Raw genomic sequence first — 15,298 nt, 5'->3', positions numbered from 1 at the left:
ATAGAAGATAGTAAACATGCATATTATAAATCAGACACTGAGTAAAATGGTTATAATAGAAGATAGTAAACATGCATATTATAAATCAGACGCCAAGTACATTGAATATAACGATATTAATAGAACAGAAAAAAATCTAAGTAAATTGAATATAATGATCTTAGTACAAAAAACTAAGTAAAATAACTACATAGTAAAGAATGGATATAATGAGGTTACATAATATTATGCTGAATCCAGCCAAAAGAGAAAGTCACGGCAGGCCATCATGTTACGATCTAGGATGTAATCAACATACATTACAACAATTTTGTCGACGTTTTTAATCACGTCCACAATTTTGACCACGTCATCATCATCATCAGAGTCATATTGTTTTGAATTCTTGACCAGTTCGGTACACACATCCGCCACATAAGTACAAGTACATAACACATCGTTGACCCGAAGCGGGCGTTGTGATTCACACATCATATCTAGAACCTGTTTTATCATATCACCGGGCGGATCGTTACCGTTAACACATTTGTCCGTCAAATCATCCCATGAATTAGACAGTCCTCTTATATGAACCATTTGTTTCTTGAGATTTGCCTCACGCACAGTGTCATAACACGGAGTATCGGGGTGGGATGCGTCCATAATAATCTTGCTCATTAGATCGGTCATCTGGATTCTGTAATGGTCTTTAAACATGAATTCCATACAGCACTTTAGGCTACAGGCTGCACCCATGCTGGACTCGGCCTGGTCACTCGCCATTCACGATTGGAAGACCTTGCCAGAGATCAACGACGTCGTTGATGATTTCCTTGCAGGGCTTGTCCAGAAGTCTCACCCTGATTTCTTCTAGCTTAGCGGTGATGAATGGTTCGTCTTTTAATTCGTGTAGAATACTCCCGACTGTTCCTTGAATTCGGTGGGGTTGAGATTTTAACCCACACCGGTTCAGGAGGACACTGATGATGGAATGAAAATAGGGTTTAAACAGCTTGCCTGAAAGTTCGTCAAAGTGTGTGTCGAAGTAGTAGTTGGGAGGGTCAAACAGACAGGAATGCTGCAGCTGGCTGGGATGATCAATCTCACAGCCCTCGCAGTCGGCCTTCAGCTTGTCAGCGATGAGATGCTGCAACAAAACCACGGTCGCGGCTTTTATGATTTTGAATCCAATGTCGCTGAAACATCCGTCTGTAGCGTCCAAACCGGGTTTAGCAAGAGACACAATGCTGATGATTTTAGGTGTGTCGCTCGATTCCAAGTCTTTGCGGGGATTGATGAGGTAAGTCGGGTTGTGAGTTTCAAGGTTTTCGCTGGATGGTGATGAAGGTTTGCTGCAACCGCAGTCGCACTCGATGTACGAATCCCAGTCTAAGCGGCGTTTGATAGTTTTAGTCGGAGGCCAGTCGTTTTCGAGGTCCGATGGTTCACTCGGAGCCCAATCGTTTTCAAAGCACGGTGCTAAGGCTATGCGACGTCTGGTAGTTTTGGCCGGGGCCCAGTCTTTGTGGTGGTGGTCCGATGGTCCGCAGTCGTCGGTCAGAATATGAGGGGTTGCGTTGTCGTCGGGTGGGTCGAGAATGCTGCCGAAAGAGATGCCGCAGCTGCACACATGCACCGGTTCTGAAGCGCCTTCTTCAGCCATGGTTTATAAATGATGGTTGGGAGGGTCCGATCGCCGGAATTTATGAGCGCTGTAGTAGAGGTGGGCGTGGACCATGGTTTAAAAAAAAACGACGCTTGGGAGGGTCTGACAGGCGTGCTTTCGCATGGCTGTAGCGAATGGGGGCGGACGGCTTGGTGAATGAACTGCTGCGCACGCATCTCTCAGGTTGGAACAGCTGCACTTTGATTTTGTTGTACCCGTCATGCATGTCGGCCCATTTGAACAATTTGTTGATGGTTGAAAAAACATTACTCATTATATTCAGATCGCCCCACTTGAACAAAAATTGCATTTCATACAGATTGTGATGCTCATTAGGCAGGATAACTCCAGACTGAGTGCTGCTGAGCTTTGTCTTGTCTTTACAGCAGAATATGTAGACAGAATCATTAGGCTCCTTATTAGTATGGTCACCTACCACACGGTAGCGGACATTCGGAGTTACTCCATCCCACTCTGCAGTGTACAAAGGCTCTTCGCCGGCGTCATTCAGATCCTTCCAGACAAATTTGTAAAATAGAGACCAGTCTTTTTCAGGAAATACAACACACGGGTCTTCCCCAGGCTGGAACTCTCCTGGACCGTCAACGGTGTAGAGCATAACAACTCGCGATGGTTTGTGAAATTTGTACCCAAATACACAGTTACTAGACATCATGAATTCACCTTCAGTCCATTCCGAAATTTCATGGAGAAAATTGGTTAAACGGATGTGGCCGAAAGGTTTTCTCGGAGCCATAGGCAGACTTTCCAAAATCTTGCTGCTCAACCCCGCCTCTGGGGTTTTGGGGGAGGATAAACTGTCCATGCTTGTGTAGCTCATGTTTCTCTTTCTAGTTTTTGTAGAACACGGCTGACCCATTTATACATGCTGCTGCTCAGGAATGCAGGGGCGGTGACCAAAACACCAACTTCAAACAATCACATCTCAAACTAACTGTCACATCACTTTGTAACTGTAACATCAAAGCTTATGTTAACAAGGCCAATACCTCCCTTTTCTTGATCAAATGAACTTCAAACGACCAAACTAACTGTCACACATCCATCATTTTGACAGAAGCTGTAACCGCAAGGGGCGGAACTAGGTCAAAGGTAGCCATCCATCATTTTGACAGAAGCTGTAACCGGAAGGGGCGGAACTAGGTCAAAGGTAACAGGAAGGGGCGGAACTAGGTCAAAGGTAACAGGAAGGGGAGGAACCGGAAGGGGCGGGACAAGGGGCGGGACAGGAAGGGGAGGAACCGGAAGGGGCGGGGGAAGATCAAAGGAAAGCCACGCCCACCTGTCAATCAATCATTTTGACAGTTGCTATATGGTATTAACTACTGATGTGAGCATAACTTCAAATCATATTGCACGGAGTTGTTTTTATGAGCTTTTCACTAACTTTACTATCTGCTGAAAAGACAAATATTTTGCTAGCTTATCATATCTTGCTTGCTATATTAATAAAAATAAAGTTAGGTGTTAATGTTAAACTGTCGTTGTATTATTCGTTTAATACATCTATTTATACCCATGATTATGAATATATGCATTTACATTTCGCATAATTAGGGAAGTAATGTTTACAGTACCACTTTGCAAGAAAGTAAAGTATGTAATGTATGGGTTAACATGAACAAAACATTAGCAATACATTTGTTACTATATTTGTTTATCTTTGTTAACGCTACATTTTCAAAAAAATCAGCTGTTGGTTTGTTAGTTTGTTCACAGTGTAACTGATTGTAACAATTAAAACATTGGAGTGTAATGTATTAATAAATGGGTTAGCAAATATTTATAAATGCTGTACTTGATAACATCCTCGTTTCTGCACATGCCGTCAAATTGACCTTGTACTCTTTCTTCTGCCCAAATGCTGAGAAGAGCTTTGGTATCCTCGACAGACCAGAACAACCTTTCAGTCCCAACAACCTTTTCTATCTCTATCGAGGCTAATGCTGAAAGTCGAGTCTGTCCCGTCGTATTTTTGGCATCAGTTTTAATTCGCTTTAGTGCTGAGAGTGTCCGCTCGACAGAAGCAGTGGACACAGGGACAGTCACCGCAACACATGACGATGTGTACAGCTGACCCATGCTCTCACAGAGTTTTGAACGAAATCAATGAGATCAGCGGGAATTTTGCCTTCAAAATCAGACCTGGCATACATTACAGTCAGTCAGTTCTATTATTACCCGTACAGATCGAACAGTGTGACAGCCCGTGACTCTGTGTAAAGCTGGATAAGGCTGAATAACAGATTTTTTCCAGTAGGTTTGAACCTGCTGGGGGTAGAGGAGGGAAAGAAACATTCATTTGTGGGTTGTAAAACTGTTAAATCTACAGGAATACATTTTAGTTTATGCAGTTCGCTACAGATGGTTTAGCTATAGCTTTGAACACCTGCTAAATGGCCCACAGTGCAGTCAAAGCGAAATCTGATTGGCTGATTAAATCTGACTGATTATCTGATTGGTTAAAGCAACAGTTTCATTGCCATTCATTTTAGGCTACAGGCTCCCGCACTGTCGATTCTGAAGGCCTCAAGGCAGATTTATTTGGCCATGGCAACACATGATGGCAGACATATAATTGGATAAAAGCTCTAACATAGACATACACTAATGGAAGCAGCACAACCAAGAGAAAACTATGGAATTAAGAGAATGGACTATTGAGAATAATTTAATATTCATTCATGGAAAAAAATATATTAAAGTGCAAGTCAGTGATTTTGATAGTGTTAAGGCCAGCAGAGAAGGCCTTGCTGGCCCTGACGGCCCACCACTGGTGGTTCTCATTGAGTTTGTTCTCGTCGGTGTGTGTATACACACACTGACGAGAACGAACTCGATGAGAACTCAAATTTTGGCTAAATCCCCTCAATCTGCCAGACTTGGCGACTGCAGCTTTAACTGAGATTCCAATCCGAAGGGAGCGAACATGTTCAGTTCGAAGGGCAGAATGCAGTGATAGTTAAATTAGAGTTTTACAGAGAGTGTTTCACAAAATTAATTTAGGAAATTCTTGTAAAGTTACTATTTTTTTTGTAAAACATTGTTAAAAATATTATGATTATGATATTTACCTTAATTTAGTTTTTGTTTGGCAATAACAATGGCTTATGCCAGTCATTGACCGTTTCTGTTTAAACTATCTTTAACAGTTTGGCACTGTGCTGCCATGCATTTCATTTTTTTTTTTTTTTACAGTGTATTTTAATGTAATTTTTTAATAATTTCCCCAACTACACTAAGAAACTAATAGAGAGTTAGAGAACCTTTAAAGAACTATACTGGGGCTTAACAGGTTCTTTGTATGGCAGTGGTGCTATATAGCACCTCAACCATGCACCTCAACTATGGAGACTGAAGGATCCTCTTACTTCTCGCATATTATTGTAAATAATCAAAATAATCCCAGACACTTGTTCCAAACCATAAACAGATTGCTTCAAGTTAATCCTGTTACCACTTTGCCTGTTTCCCAGCAGCTCTGTGATTCTTTTCTACAGTTTTTTAATTCGAAGATTGTTAGTGTTCGCAAAGAAATTTCTGTTAACCCTGACTCTGCCACTTCACTCCTTTGTTCATCTGGGTTCACTGGTGTTTCTTTTACTCATTTCTCACTGCTTGATTCTGAGGCTCTCACCAGGGAGGTATCTAGCATGAAATCAACCACTTGCTTGCTGGATCCAATTCCAAAGAATTTATTTAAATCATGCTTCCCTGTGTGGTGCCCTATTATCGTTGGCATTATAAATGAAGGATTGGAAACTGGGGTCATTCCAGCAGTACTAAAGATTGCTGCTGTTACGCCTGTACCAAAGAAAGATAATGTTTCTGTGGATGATTTTAACAATTTTCGTCCCATCTCTAATCTTCCCTGTTTGGCAAAAATACTTGAGCATGTTGTTGCCTCTCAACTCTGTAATCATCTTACAACCAATAACCTTTTTGAACCCCTTCAGTCAGGTTTTCGATAATTACATAGCACTGAAACGGCGTTGGTCAAAGTTACCAATGACTTGTTGATGGCCTCTGATTCTGGAGCTACCTCACTTCTCATTCTTCTTGATCTTCGAGCTGCTTTTGATACTGTGGATTATGGTCTATTACTTACCCGTCTTGAAAGTGTCTTTGGTGTGTCCGGGACAGTTTTAAACTGGTTTAAATCCTATTTTACTGACCGTTCCCATTTCATTTCTATGTGTGGCTTTAGGTCTGACACTTGCTCAGTGCTCACTGGTGTTCCTCAGGGATCAGTTCTGGGCCCTCTACTCTTCAATATTTATCGATCTCCACTTGGGCATCTGCTGCGATCGCTTGGTCTCCACTATCACTTTTATGCTGACGATACCCAAATCTACATCCATTCTAAATCTGGTGAAGACATCGATGCTTGTTATGTTTCTGGCTGTATCTCTGAGATAAAAGCATGGTTGAACAATAACTTTCTTTGCCTGAACAGCGGGAAAACTGAGGTTATGCTTATAGGTTCCCGTCATGAAATTCGCAAAGCGGCTCCACTGTCCCTGTCTGTTGATGGCTCTGTTTTAGAGACCCAAAGTACGATGAGGAACCTTGGTGTAATTTTTGACACCAGCCTCACTTTTGATTTTTTTGTACAGAGCACTGTTAAGGCATCCTTTTTCCATCTCAGAAATATTAGACTACGCCCAATGCTAAACCTATCTGTCGCTGAAAAGTTGATTAATTCATTTGTGTTTTCACGGCTGGATTATTGTAATGCTGTTTTAGCTGGAGTTTCTAAAACCACTATTAACAAATTGCAATATGTTCAGAACTCTGCCGCCCGGATCCTGATGGGAACCAGGAAATTTGACCATATTACTCCAGTTTTGAAGTCCTTACACTGGCTCCCGGTCAGGTTCCGTATTGACTTTAAGATCATGATGCTGACATACAAGGTTTTACACGGCCTAGCTCCGCAATACTTATCTGGCTTATTAATCACTTATTCTCCAAATCGCAGACTGCGTTCCTCACAGTGCAATTTATTAACTGTTCCACAAACACATCTAAAATCTATGGGTGATAGGGCTTTTTCTGTTTACGCTCCTAGACTTTGGAACTCTCTCCCTTTTGAACTAAGGGAAGCACAGACTCTTGGCATTTTTAAAGCTCTTCTCAAGACACATTTTTTTAAACTTACATTTGACTACTGATGTCTCTTCGTGATCGCTTTACAGCTATTTTTTATTATTAATGTTGCTGCTTTTGTTTTTATTAACTTTTATTTGTCTTTTCCGGTGGATTGTGATTTTATATACAGCGCTTTGAGAAGCTGCTTTTAAAGGCGCTCTATAAAATAAAGTTTATTATTATTATTATGATCAACCACCCCAAAGAAACACTGAAGAACCAACATTTTTTTGTGTGTAGGAGGCAAGGTGTCTGTCCAGCAGGCATAGGAAGTGGGAGAACATGACACAAATATGTCTCTAATATGTTTAGGCAAACTGTTCCAAATTGTATGCACTGCAACAGCAAAAGTGCAAGCAGCTCTTAGTGCGAAGTCTTGTTTTGCTACTGTGAACATTTCTGAGCGTTTATTTCTGTGACTGCCTGATTGTTTTGTTGACCCTGCCCGTTTTGGATATCTCCCTGTCTGCTACCTGCCTACGTTACCTCTGCTTTGTTCTTTGACCTTGACTGTTTGCTGCCTGCCCTGATCTTCTGCCTGGTATTGTACTACGATTCAGCCCTGTTTTCACTGCTGTATCTGCTGGTTCTGACCTTTGCCTGTTTGACTATTCTGCTCTATAAATTAAGCTGCAAATGGATCTCTCTGATTCTGATGATTCGCAACAGAAGACTTCGCCACATCAAGATCCAGCAGCTATATCAACCTTGACTGAAGCCTTCTCTGCCCAAGCAGGTCAACTCGCTGCCCATCACCATCAGTTGAGTCGTCTCACCTCTTTAACTGAGGAGTTGGTCAAAGCAGTACAAGGGCTTCAAAGGTCGTCATCAGAGCAGTCGCCCACTCAAGCCACAACCGCCGTTCCCCATCCTGCCGAAATTCCACCTACCATGGGTCCTCGTCTCGCGCATCCAGAAAAGTTCAACGGAGATCCTGACAAGTGTAAGGGGTTCATTCTCCAATGAATATTCATTGCACAACAACCCACACTGTACTCCACCGAAGCTGGTAAGATCGCCTATGTCTGCTCGTTACTCACTGGGAGGGCTTTGGATTGGATAACGGCAGTGTGGAGGGATGATGGAACTGCATTTCCGTCATACAATGTGTTTATCCAACGCTTTCGTGAGGTCTTCGAACATTCTAAGGAGGGGAAAGGTGCGGGCGATCGTCTGCTTGAACTCACGCAGGGTAAAGTTACTGCAGCTGAATATGCTCTTACTTTTCGCACCCTTGCTGCGCAGACTTCCTGGAATAACGACACCCTTAAAGTGGTCTTCCGAAGAGGCTTGAATCACGAACTACAGTCCGAGTTAGCCTGTCGTGATGAGGGTAAAGACCTCGACCAGTTCATAAACCTCACCATTCAAATTGACAACCTCATACGATCTCGCCGAGCGAGCCATCGCACTATTCCTGCTCTCCGCAACGTCCCAGTTCCCCGAGCGTCAATCCCCGCTCGCACTGAAGAACCCGAGCCCATGCAAATCAACACTAACCATCTGTCTGCAGAGGAGAGAGATCGAAGGATCCTTCGTCACCTGTGTCTGTCCTGTGGCGAGGCTGGTCATCTTCGTATTGCCTGTCCATCCAGACCACGTCTAACTGCATCTCGACCGGTGAGTCTCAATGTCAATGCATTAAACCCCAACTCATGTGTATCCGTGCCTGTTGTGATCACAGCCAATGGCCAGCAGATTACCACCATTGCTTTAGTGGACTCCGGAGCCGCTGGGAATTTCATATCTGCAGATTTTGCTCAACAACATAACATCTCATTAATTCGTTGTCCCTCTTCTCTCACAGTCGAGGCCATCGATGGACGACCACTAGGCTCAGGTCATGTTTCTCACATCACCCAGGAACTCCATCTACAAACTGGGGCACTCCACCGTGAGATCATACAATTTTACGTCTTCCACGCTCCACACACACCTGTGATTTTAGGCCTGCCCTGGCTTCGCAAACATGATCCCCAAATCTCCTGGAGAACAAATCAAATTTCTCGCTGGAGCGATTCATGCCACTCCAAATGCCTTGTCCAGGTCGCTCCATCACCTGTCCGGGTGATAACTTTACCTGTGGGGATAACCAACACGAACAATCTTCCTTCCGAATATCACGATCTATCAGAAGCCTTCAGCAAAATAAATGCCTCTAAACTCCCACCTCATCGTGTCAGTGACTGCGCCATTGACTTACTACCAGAGCACACACTTCCCAAGGGTCGTATATTTCCTCTCTCCCAACCTGAATCCGAGTCCATGAGGAAATATATTGAGGAGGAACTCACAAAGGGTTTCATTCGACCTTCCACGTCTCCGATGTCTGCCGGTTTCTTCTTTGTCCAGAAGAAGGACGGAGGACTCCGACCCTGCATTGACTATCGTGCCCTCTATAACATTACTGTCAAGTTCCGCTATCCACTTCCCTTGGTACCAGCCGCCCTGGAGTTGCTCCGCTCCGCGAGGTACTACACCAAACTTGATTTACGCTGTGCGTATAACCTCATTCGTATCAGGGAGGGGGACGAGTGGAAGACGGCCTTCTCCACCAGCACAGGGCACTACGAATACTTGGTCATGCCTTTTGGCCTGGCGAACAGTCCTTCTATCTTCCAGTCGTTCATAAACGACGTGTTCAGAGACATGCTTCAAAAATCAGTTATAGTATACATCGACGATATCTTGATTTACTCTGACACCCTGACTGACCATGTGCAGCATGTTCGAGCCGTTCTCCAGAGGCTTATCCAGCACCAGCTAAACGCGAAACTGTAGAAGTGCGAGTTTCATCAGACTTCCACTACATTCTTGGGGTACGTCATCAGCCCAGAAGGAGTCGCCATGGACGAGGGCAAGGTCAGAGCAGTCCTAGAATGGCCACAACCTACCACCCTGAAAGAACTGCAGCGCTTCCTCGGATTTTCTAACTTTTATCGCCGCTTCATAAGAAACTTCAGTTCAGTGGCAAGCCCACTCACATCCTTGGTGAAGAAGGTAACTCATCGTCTTCCATGGAATGAGTTGGCCACCCAAGCCTTTAATCAGCTCAAGCAGCATTTCACCACAGCACCCATCCTGCACCATCCTGACCCTGAATTACCATTGGTGGTAGAAGTGGATGCTTCCAACACCGGTTTGGGAGCTGTTCTTTCTCAACGTCAGGGGTCACCACCCAAACTATATCCCTGTGCGTTTTACTCCTGCAAACTAAATGCTGCTGAGAGGAATTACGATGTGGGAGATCGAGAACTTCTAGCCATGAAGGCCGCCTTCGAGGAGTGGCGGCATTGGTTAGAGGGTGCTAATCACTCCTTTACCGTTCTCACCGACCACAAGAACCTGGAATACCTATGCACCGCCAAGAGACTGATCCCTAGACAAGCTCGCTGGTCACTGTTCTTTACCCGATTCCACTTCACAGTAACCTATCGTCCAGGTTCCAAGAACACCAAGGCAGATGCTTTATCACGTCAATGTGACCACGATCCCACAGCACAAGATTCCAAGACAATTCTGGCCCCAGACCTCATTGTCGCTCCCATTCAGTGGGACGTTGAAACCGAAATTGAGCAAATCAACTCCCGATCAGAGATCCCGTCTGCCTGGAGCACGTTCATGCTCTTCCCAGCTCTGGACATCCGGGAATAACTACCACCATTCAGCTGCTACAAAATCGCTACTGGTGGCCCTCTTTAGCTTCAGACACCACCGACTTTGTCCGACACTGCCAAATCTGCAATACCCAGAAATCTTCACGCCAACTACCTGCCGGTCTGTTACATCCTCTTCCCATTCCACAACGCCCATGGTCACATATTGCCCTCGATTTCATCACCGATCTGCCTATCTCCGAGGGTAACACCACCATCCTTACCGTTGTGGACAGCTTCTCCAAGGCCTGCCGCCTGATACCCCTGGCTAAGCTCCCTACTGCCTTACAAACGGCGGAGCACCTCTGCAACCTGGTCTTCCGATTTTACGGCCTACCCGAGGACATCATCTCTGATAGAGGACCCCAATTCACGTCTCAAGTCTGGTTAGCCTTCTTCAAGTCCCTTCAGATCAACGTCAGTCTCACTTCAGGGTATCATGCTCAATCAAACGGGCAGGCAGAACGCATGAATCAAGAGGTCATACGATTCCTACGCTCCTACTGTCATCAACATCAGGAGGACTGGAGCCGCTATTTGGTATGGGCCGAGTATGCCCAGAACTCCATTCAGAAACATTCTACCGGCATGACTCCGTTCCAGTGTATGCTGGGGTTTCAACCGCCCCTCTTTCCATGGTCAGGAGAACCCACGAATGTCCCCGCCGTGAATGACTGTTTACAACGCAGTGAAGACACTTCAAGCCCATACTCATCTTCAACGAGCCGTTCGTCGCCAGAAAGTACAAGCCGATCGACGACGTCGTCCAGGTCCGGTGTACCACCCGGGCCAATGGGTCTGGTTATCCACCCGAGACTTACGCTTGCGGCTCCCCTGTAAAAAGCTCGGTCCCATTTATGTGGGTCCATTCAAAATAACACAACAAATTACACCAGTCTCTTTCCGTCTGGCCCTACCTAACCATTACCGTATTGCTCCCACCTTCCATGTCTCACTGCTCAAACCTGCTGATGGCAACAACGAGAGGGAGGAGGAGAGATCCCAGGAACAGAGCCCCCAACCCATTCTAGTGAAGGGCGAGGAGGCTTATCGAGTCCAAGAACTCCTAGATTCCAGGCGTCGGGGCAGCACCTTACAGTACCTGGTCGATTGGGATGGATACGGACCAGAAGAGCGTTCATGGGTCAATGCCACAGACATTCTGGACCCCAGTCTAATCACTGACTTCCATCACGCCCATCCCAACAAACCTGCTCCCCGACCACGTGGGAGACCCAGACGTCGTCAGTCACCTCACGCCAGGAGTCGCTCGCAGGGAGGGGGCTCTGTCACAATCTCAGACTCTGTAACCTCACTCTCCAGCCATCAAAGGGCACCCTCGCCTGAATATTGACTCCCTCACCACACTACATTTCCCAATAGCCCCAGTTCTGATTCTAATCACCATGCCCAGCTGTATCTCATTTACGAGGCTTTTTAGCTGCACTGCAAGCAGCTCTTAGTGGGAAGTCTTGTTTTGCTACTGTGAACATTTCTGAGCGTTTATTTCTGTGACTGCCTGATTGTTTTGTTGACCCTGCCCGTTTTGGATATCTCCCTGTCTGCTACCTGCCTACGTTACCTCTGCTTTGTTCTTTGACCTTGACTGTTTGCTGCCTGCCCTGATCTTCTGCCTGGTATTGTACTACGATTCAGCCCTGTCTTCACTGCTGTATCTGCTGGTTCTGACCTTTGCCTGTTTGACTATTCTGCTCAATAAATTAAGCTGCAAATGGATCTCTCTGATTCTGATGATTCGCAACAGTAACATTCACATTGAGTATGTACGACAATTAAACATTTAATAAAATTTCATTTGTTCACAGATTATTTCATCCAATATATATTAAAATAAAACAAAATTAAATATTATGTAAATGTGGTTTATGAGAATGAAATATCTGAATTTATCAGAATTAGAGATTAACAAACTAAAACGTTTTTTTAGTCTATTCAAATTCTATATACAAACAATTTATATTGGTTTACATTTTTATCACACCTTTTGCTAATTCAATAGTTATTTCTTTTTGGCCTCAGTTGTGTTAATTATCATTCCTTAGTCATAGCCGTGGTGTTGCAGGAAAATGTGTAATCTCTTGTGGCTGATCCTCTACTTTCTGCCACATGATGTGATGGTCTGGTAGGCTCCATCAGCTCATCCACAACATCTCAAACTCCAAGGCAGATATTATTGTAAGGGGTATACAGTCAAAGACCCAGAACCAGATATGAAGAATGAAGACCCGGAGTCCGAATTATAATAAATTAAAGAAAAGTTTTACTGAAGATAGTTTGCAGTTTCTTTAGCAGAAGTCAGCCTCAAGACTCACACAGGAGTTCGTAGGCACTGCTTACAGTTACAAAGATCACAGCAGTTATACCCTCCACCAACGTCTAAGCTATGTCATTGCTTACAGGTTGAATGATTCTCATTGGCTAAGAAATAGATAAAGGTAGTTAGTCAGCTTTATTGTTGATTCTTCACATGTTCTAGACACACAAACAATCGAAATTACGCTTCCCTCCATCCCACGGTGAAAACAGAGAAAAAAAAAATGTAGTTAAACATGTAGCTAAACCTAAACTAGATATAGCTCAAAACTATATAACTATCACTGTGTATGGGCATCAATAAAATAGACATTTACAAATTAAGTCTGCAGGTGACATGATACTGCAAAGACAGTTTCGGTCATAGCAAACATCGGAAATGTGCAAATGGCATGGTAGTGCGAAGACAATTCGCCAAAAGCAGCATCTGAAGTGTGCAAATGGCATTGTAGTGCAAGGACAGTTCAGTCATAGCAGCATCAAAAAAAAAAAAGCAAAAGACATGATAGTACAAGGACATCATTTGTGGGGGTTATCATCTTCTTGACGGCCTATTGGCTGTGTGAAGAGAGTTCGGCATCCTAACAGCCTGGTGGATGAAGCTGTAGTTGAGTCTGGTAGTGTGGGAATAGAGGCTTATGTACCTCTTCCCAGATGGCAGGAGGCTGAACAAATTGTGAGCTGGATGACTTTCATCGCTCACAATTGTGGCCGCTTTGCGTATGAGACGGGAGAAGTATATGTCTTTTAGGGAGGGGAGTGGCGCACCAATGATCTTTCCGGCTGTGTTAACTATGCGCTGAAGAGCTTTCCTGTTGTATTCAGTGCAGGTCCCACGCCACACAGTAATGCAGCTGGAAAAAATGCTCTCAATGTTGCCTCTGTAGAAAGTGCTCATGATGGGTGGTGGAGCACTTGCCCGTCTGAGTCTGCGCAGGAAGTAGAGACGTTGCTGAGCCTTCTTTACCAGAGATGCAGTGTTGGTGGTCCAGGAGAGATCTTCACTAATGTATCACCCCAAGAATTTGGTGCTGCTCACTCTCTCCACATCAGCACCATCGATGGACAATGGCAGGTGTTCAGTATGACCTCTTCGGAAGTCAATGATGATCTCTTTGGTTTTTCTGACGTTCAGCAGGAGGTTGTTGTTTCTGCACCACGTGGTCAGAAGGTCTACCTCCTTCCTGTTGTGAGTCTCATCTCCCATGGTGACGAGACCCACCAGAGTTCTATCGTCCGCAAATTTAATAATGTGATTAGTGTTATAAGTTGTTATGCAGTCGTGTGTCAGCATTGTGAAGAGCAGTAGACTGAGCACGCAGCCTTGAGGGGCCCCTGTGCTCAGTGTGATGCTACTTGAGATGTTGTTGCCAACACGCACTACTTGAGTCCTCTGACTGAGGAAGTCCAATAGCCAGTTGCAGAGTGAAGGACTTAGTCCCAGTTTGTCAAGTTTGCAGATGAGTTGTTGCGGAATTAATGTGTTAAATGCTGAACTGAAGTCTATGAATAGCATTCTTACATATGTATCTTTTTTGTCCTGATGGGTAAGGGCTGGATGAAGGGCAGAGCAGATTGCACCTCTGTAGATCGTTTGACTCGGTATGCAAACTGTTGGGGATCCAGGGTGGGGGGGGGGGGGGTGAATTTAATATATGACATGACATGCCGTTCGAAGCACTTCATGATGATGGGTGTCAGTGCCACAGGGCGATAGTCATTGAAACAGGATGGTACAGGTTTCTTTGGCACAGGTATGATGGTGGCAGCTTTGAAGCATGATGGAACTGTGGCTTGCTTCAGGGAAGTGTTGAAGACATCTGTGAAGACCTCCTTCAGCTCCTCTGTGGAGTCCTTCAATACACGACCCGGAATATTATCTGGACCCGTTGCTTTGCGGGAGTTGATAGTGACAAGTGTCCTCTTCACGCTGGAGGTGGAGAGGCACAGGGACTGATCATGGAGGAGGGGGGGTCTTCTGTGGCCTTGTGTTATTTTGTTCTTCAAAGTGTGCAAAGAAACTGTTTAGGCTGTTGAGCAAAGAGGGGTTGCTCTCGCAGCTCTGTGGCACAGGCCTGTAGTCCGTGATGGCCTGAATGCCCTGCTAGAGGCTCTGTGCGTCTACGCTGTCTCTAAAATGAGCGGTTATCTTATGTGTGTGATCCTGTTTTACTTTCCTGATGCCACAGGACAGGATGGCTCTCGTTGTTTTCAGTCCAGATTCATCCCCGGCTCTGAAGGCTATGTTTCTAGCTCTCAGCAGCCTGAGGGCATCGCCTGTCAGCCATGGCTTCTGATTAGCCCGAGTGATGATGTTTTTTGTGTGGGTCACATCATCAATACACTTAGTTATATAGGAGGTCACAGTGTCTGTATATTCCTCAATATCTGTCTGGTTATTGTAGGTGGCTGCGTCTTTAAACATTCCCCAATCTGTTTTTCCAAAGCAGTCTTGAAGAGCCAAAGTTGCTCCCTCTGGCCACACTCTTAC

The sequence above is a fragment of the Siphateles boraxobius genome, unplaced genomic scaffold (assembly GCF_051911475.1).
Source record: "Siphateles boraxobius isolate OS27281-9 unplaced genomic scaffold, OSU_SipBor_1 13, whole genome shotgun sequence".
In the NCBI taxonomy this organism is placed as follows: domain Eukaryota; kingdom Metazoa; phylum Chordata; class Actinopteri; order Cypriniformes; family Leuciscidae; genus Siphateles; species Siphateles boraxobius.
Note: the sequence above shows the minus strand (reverse complement) of the source record.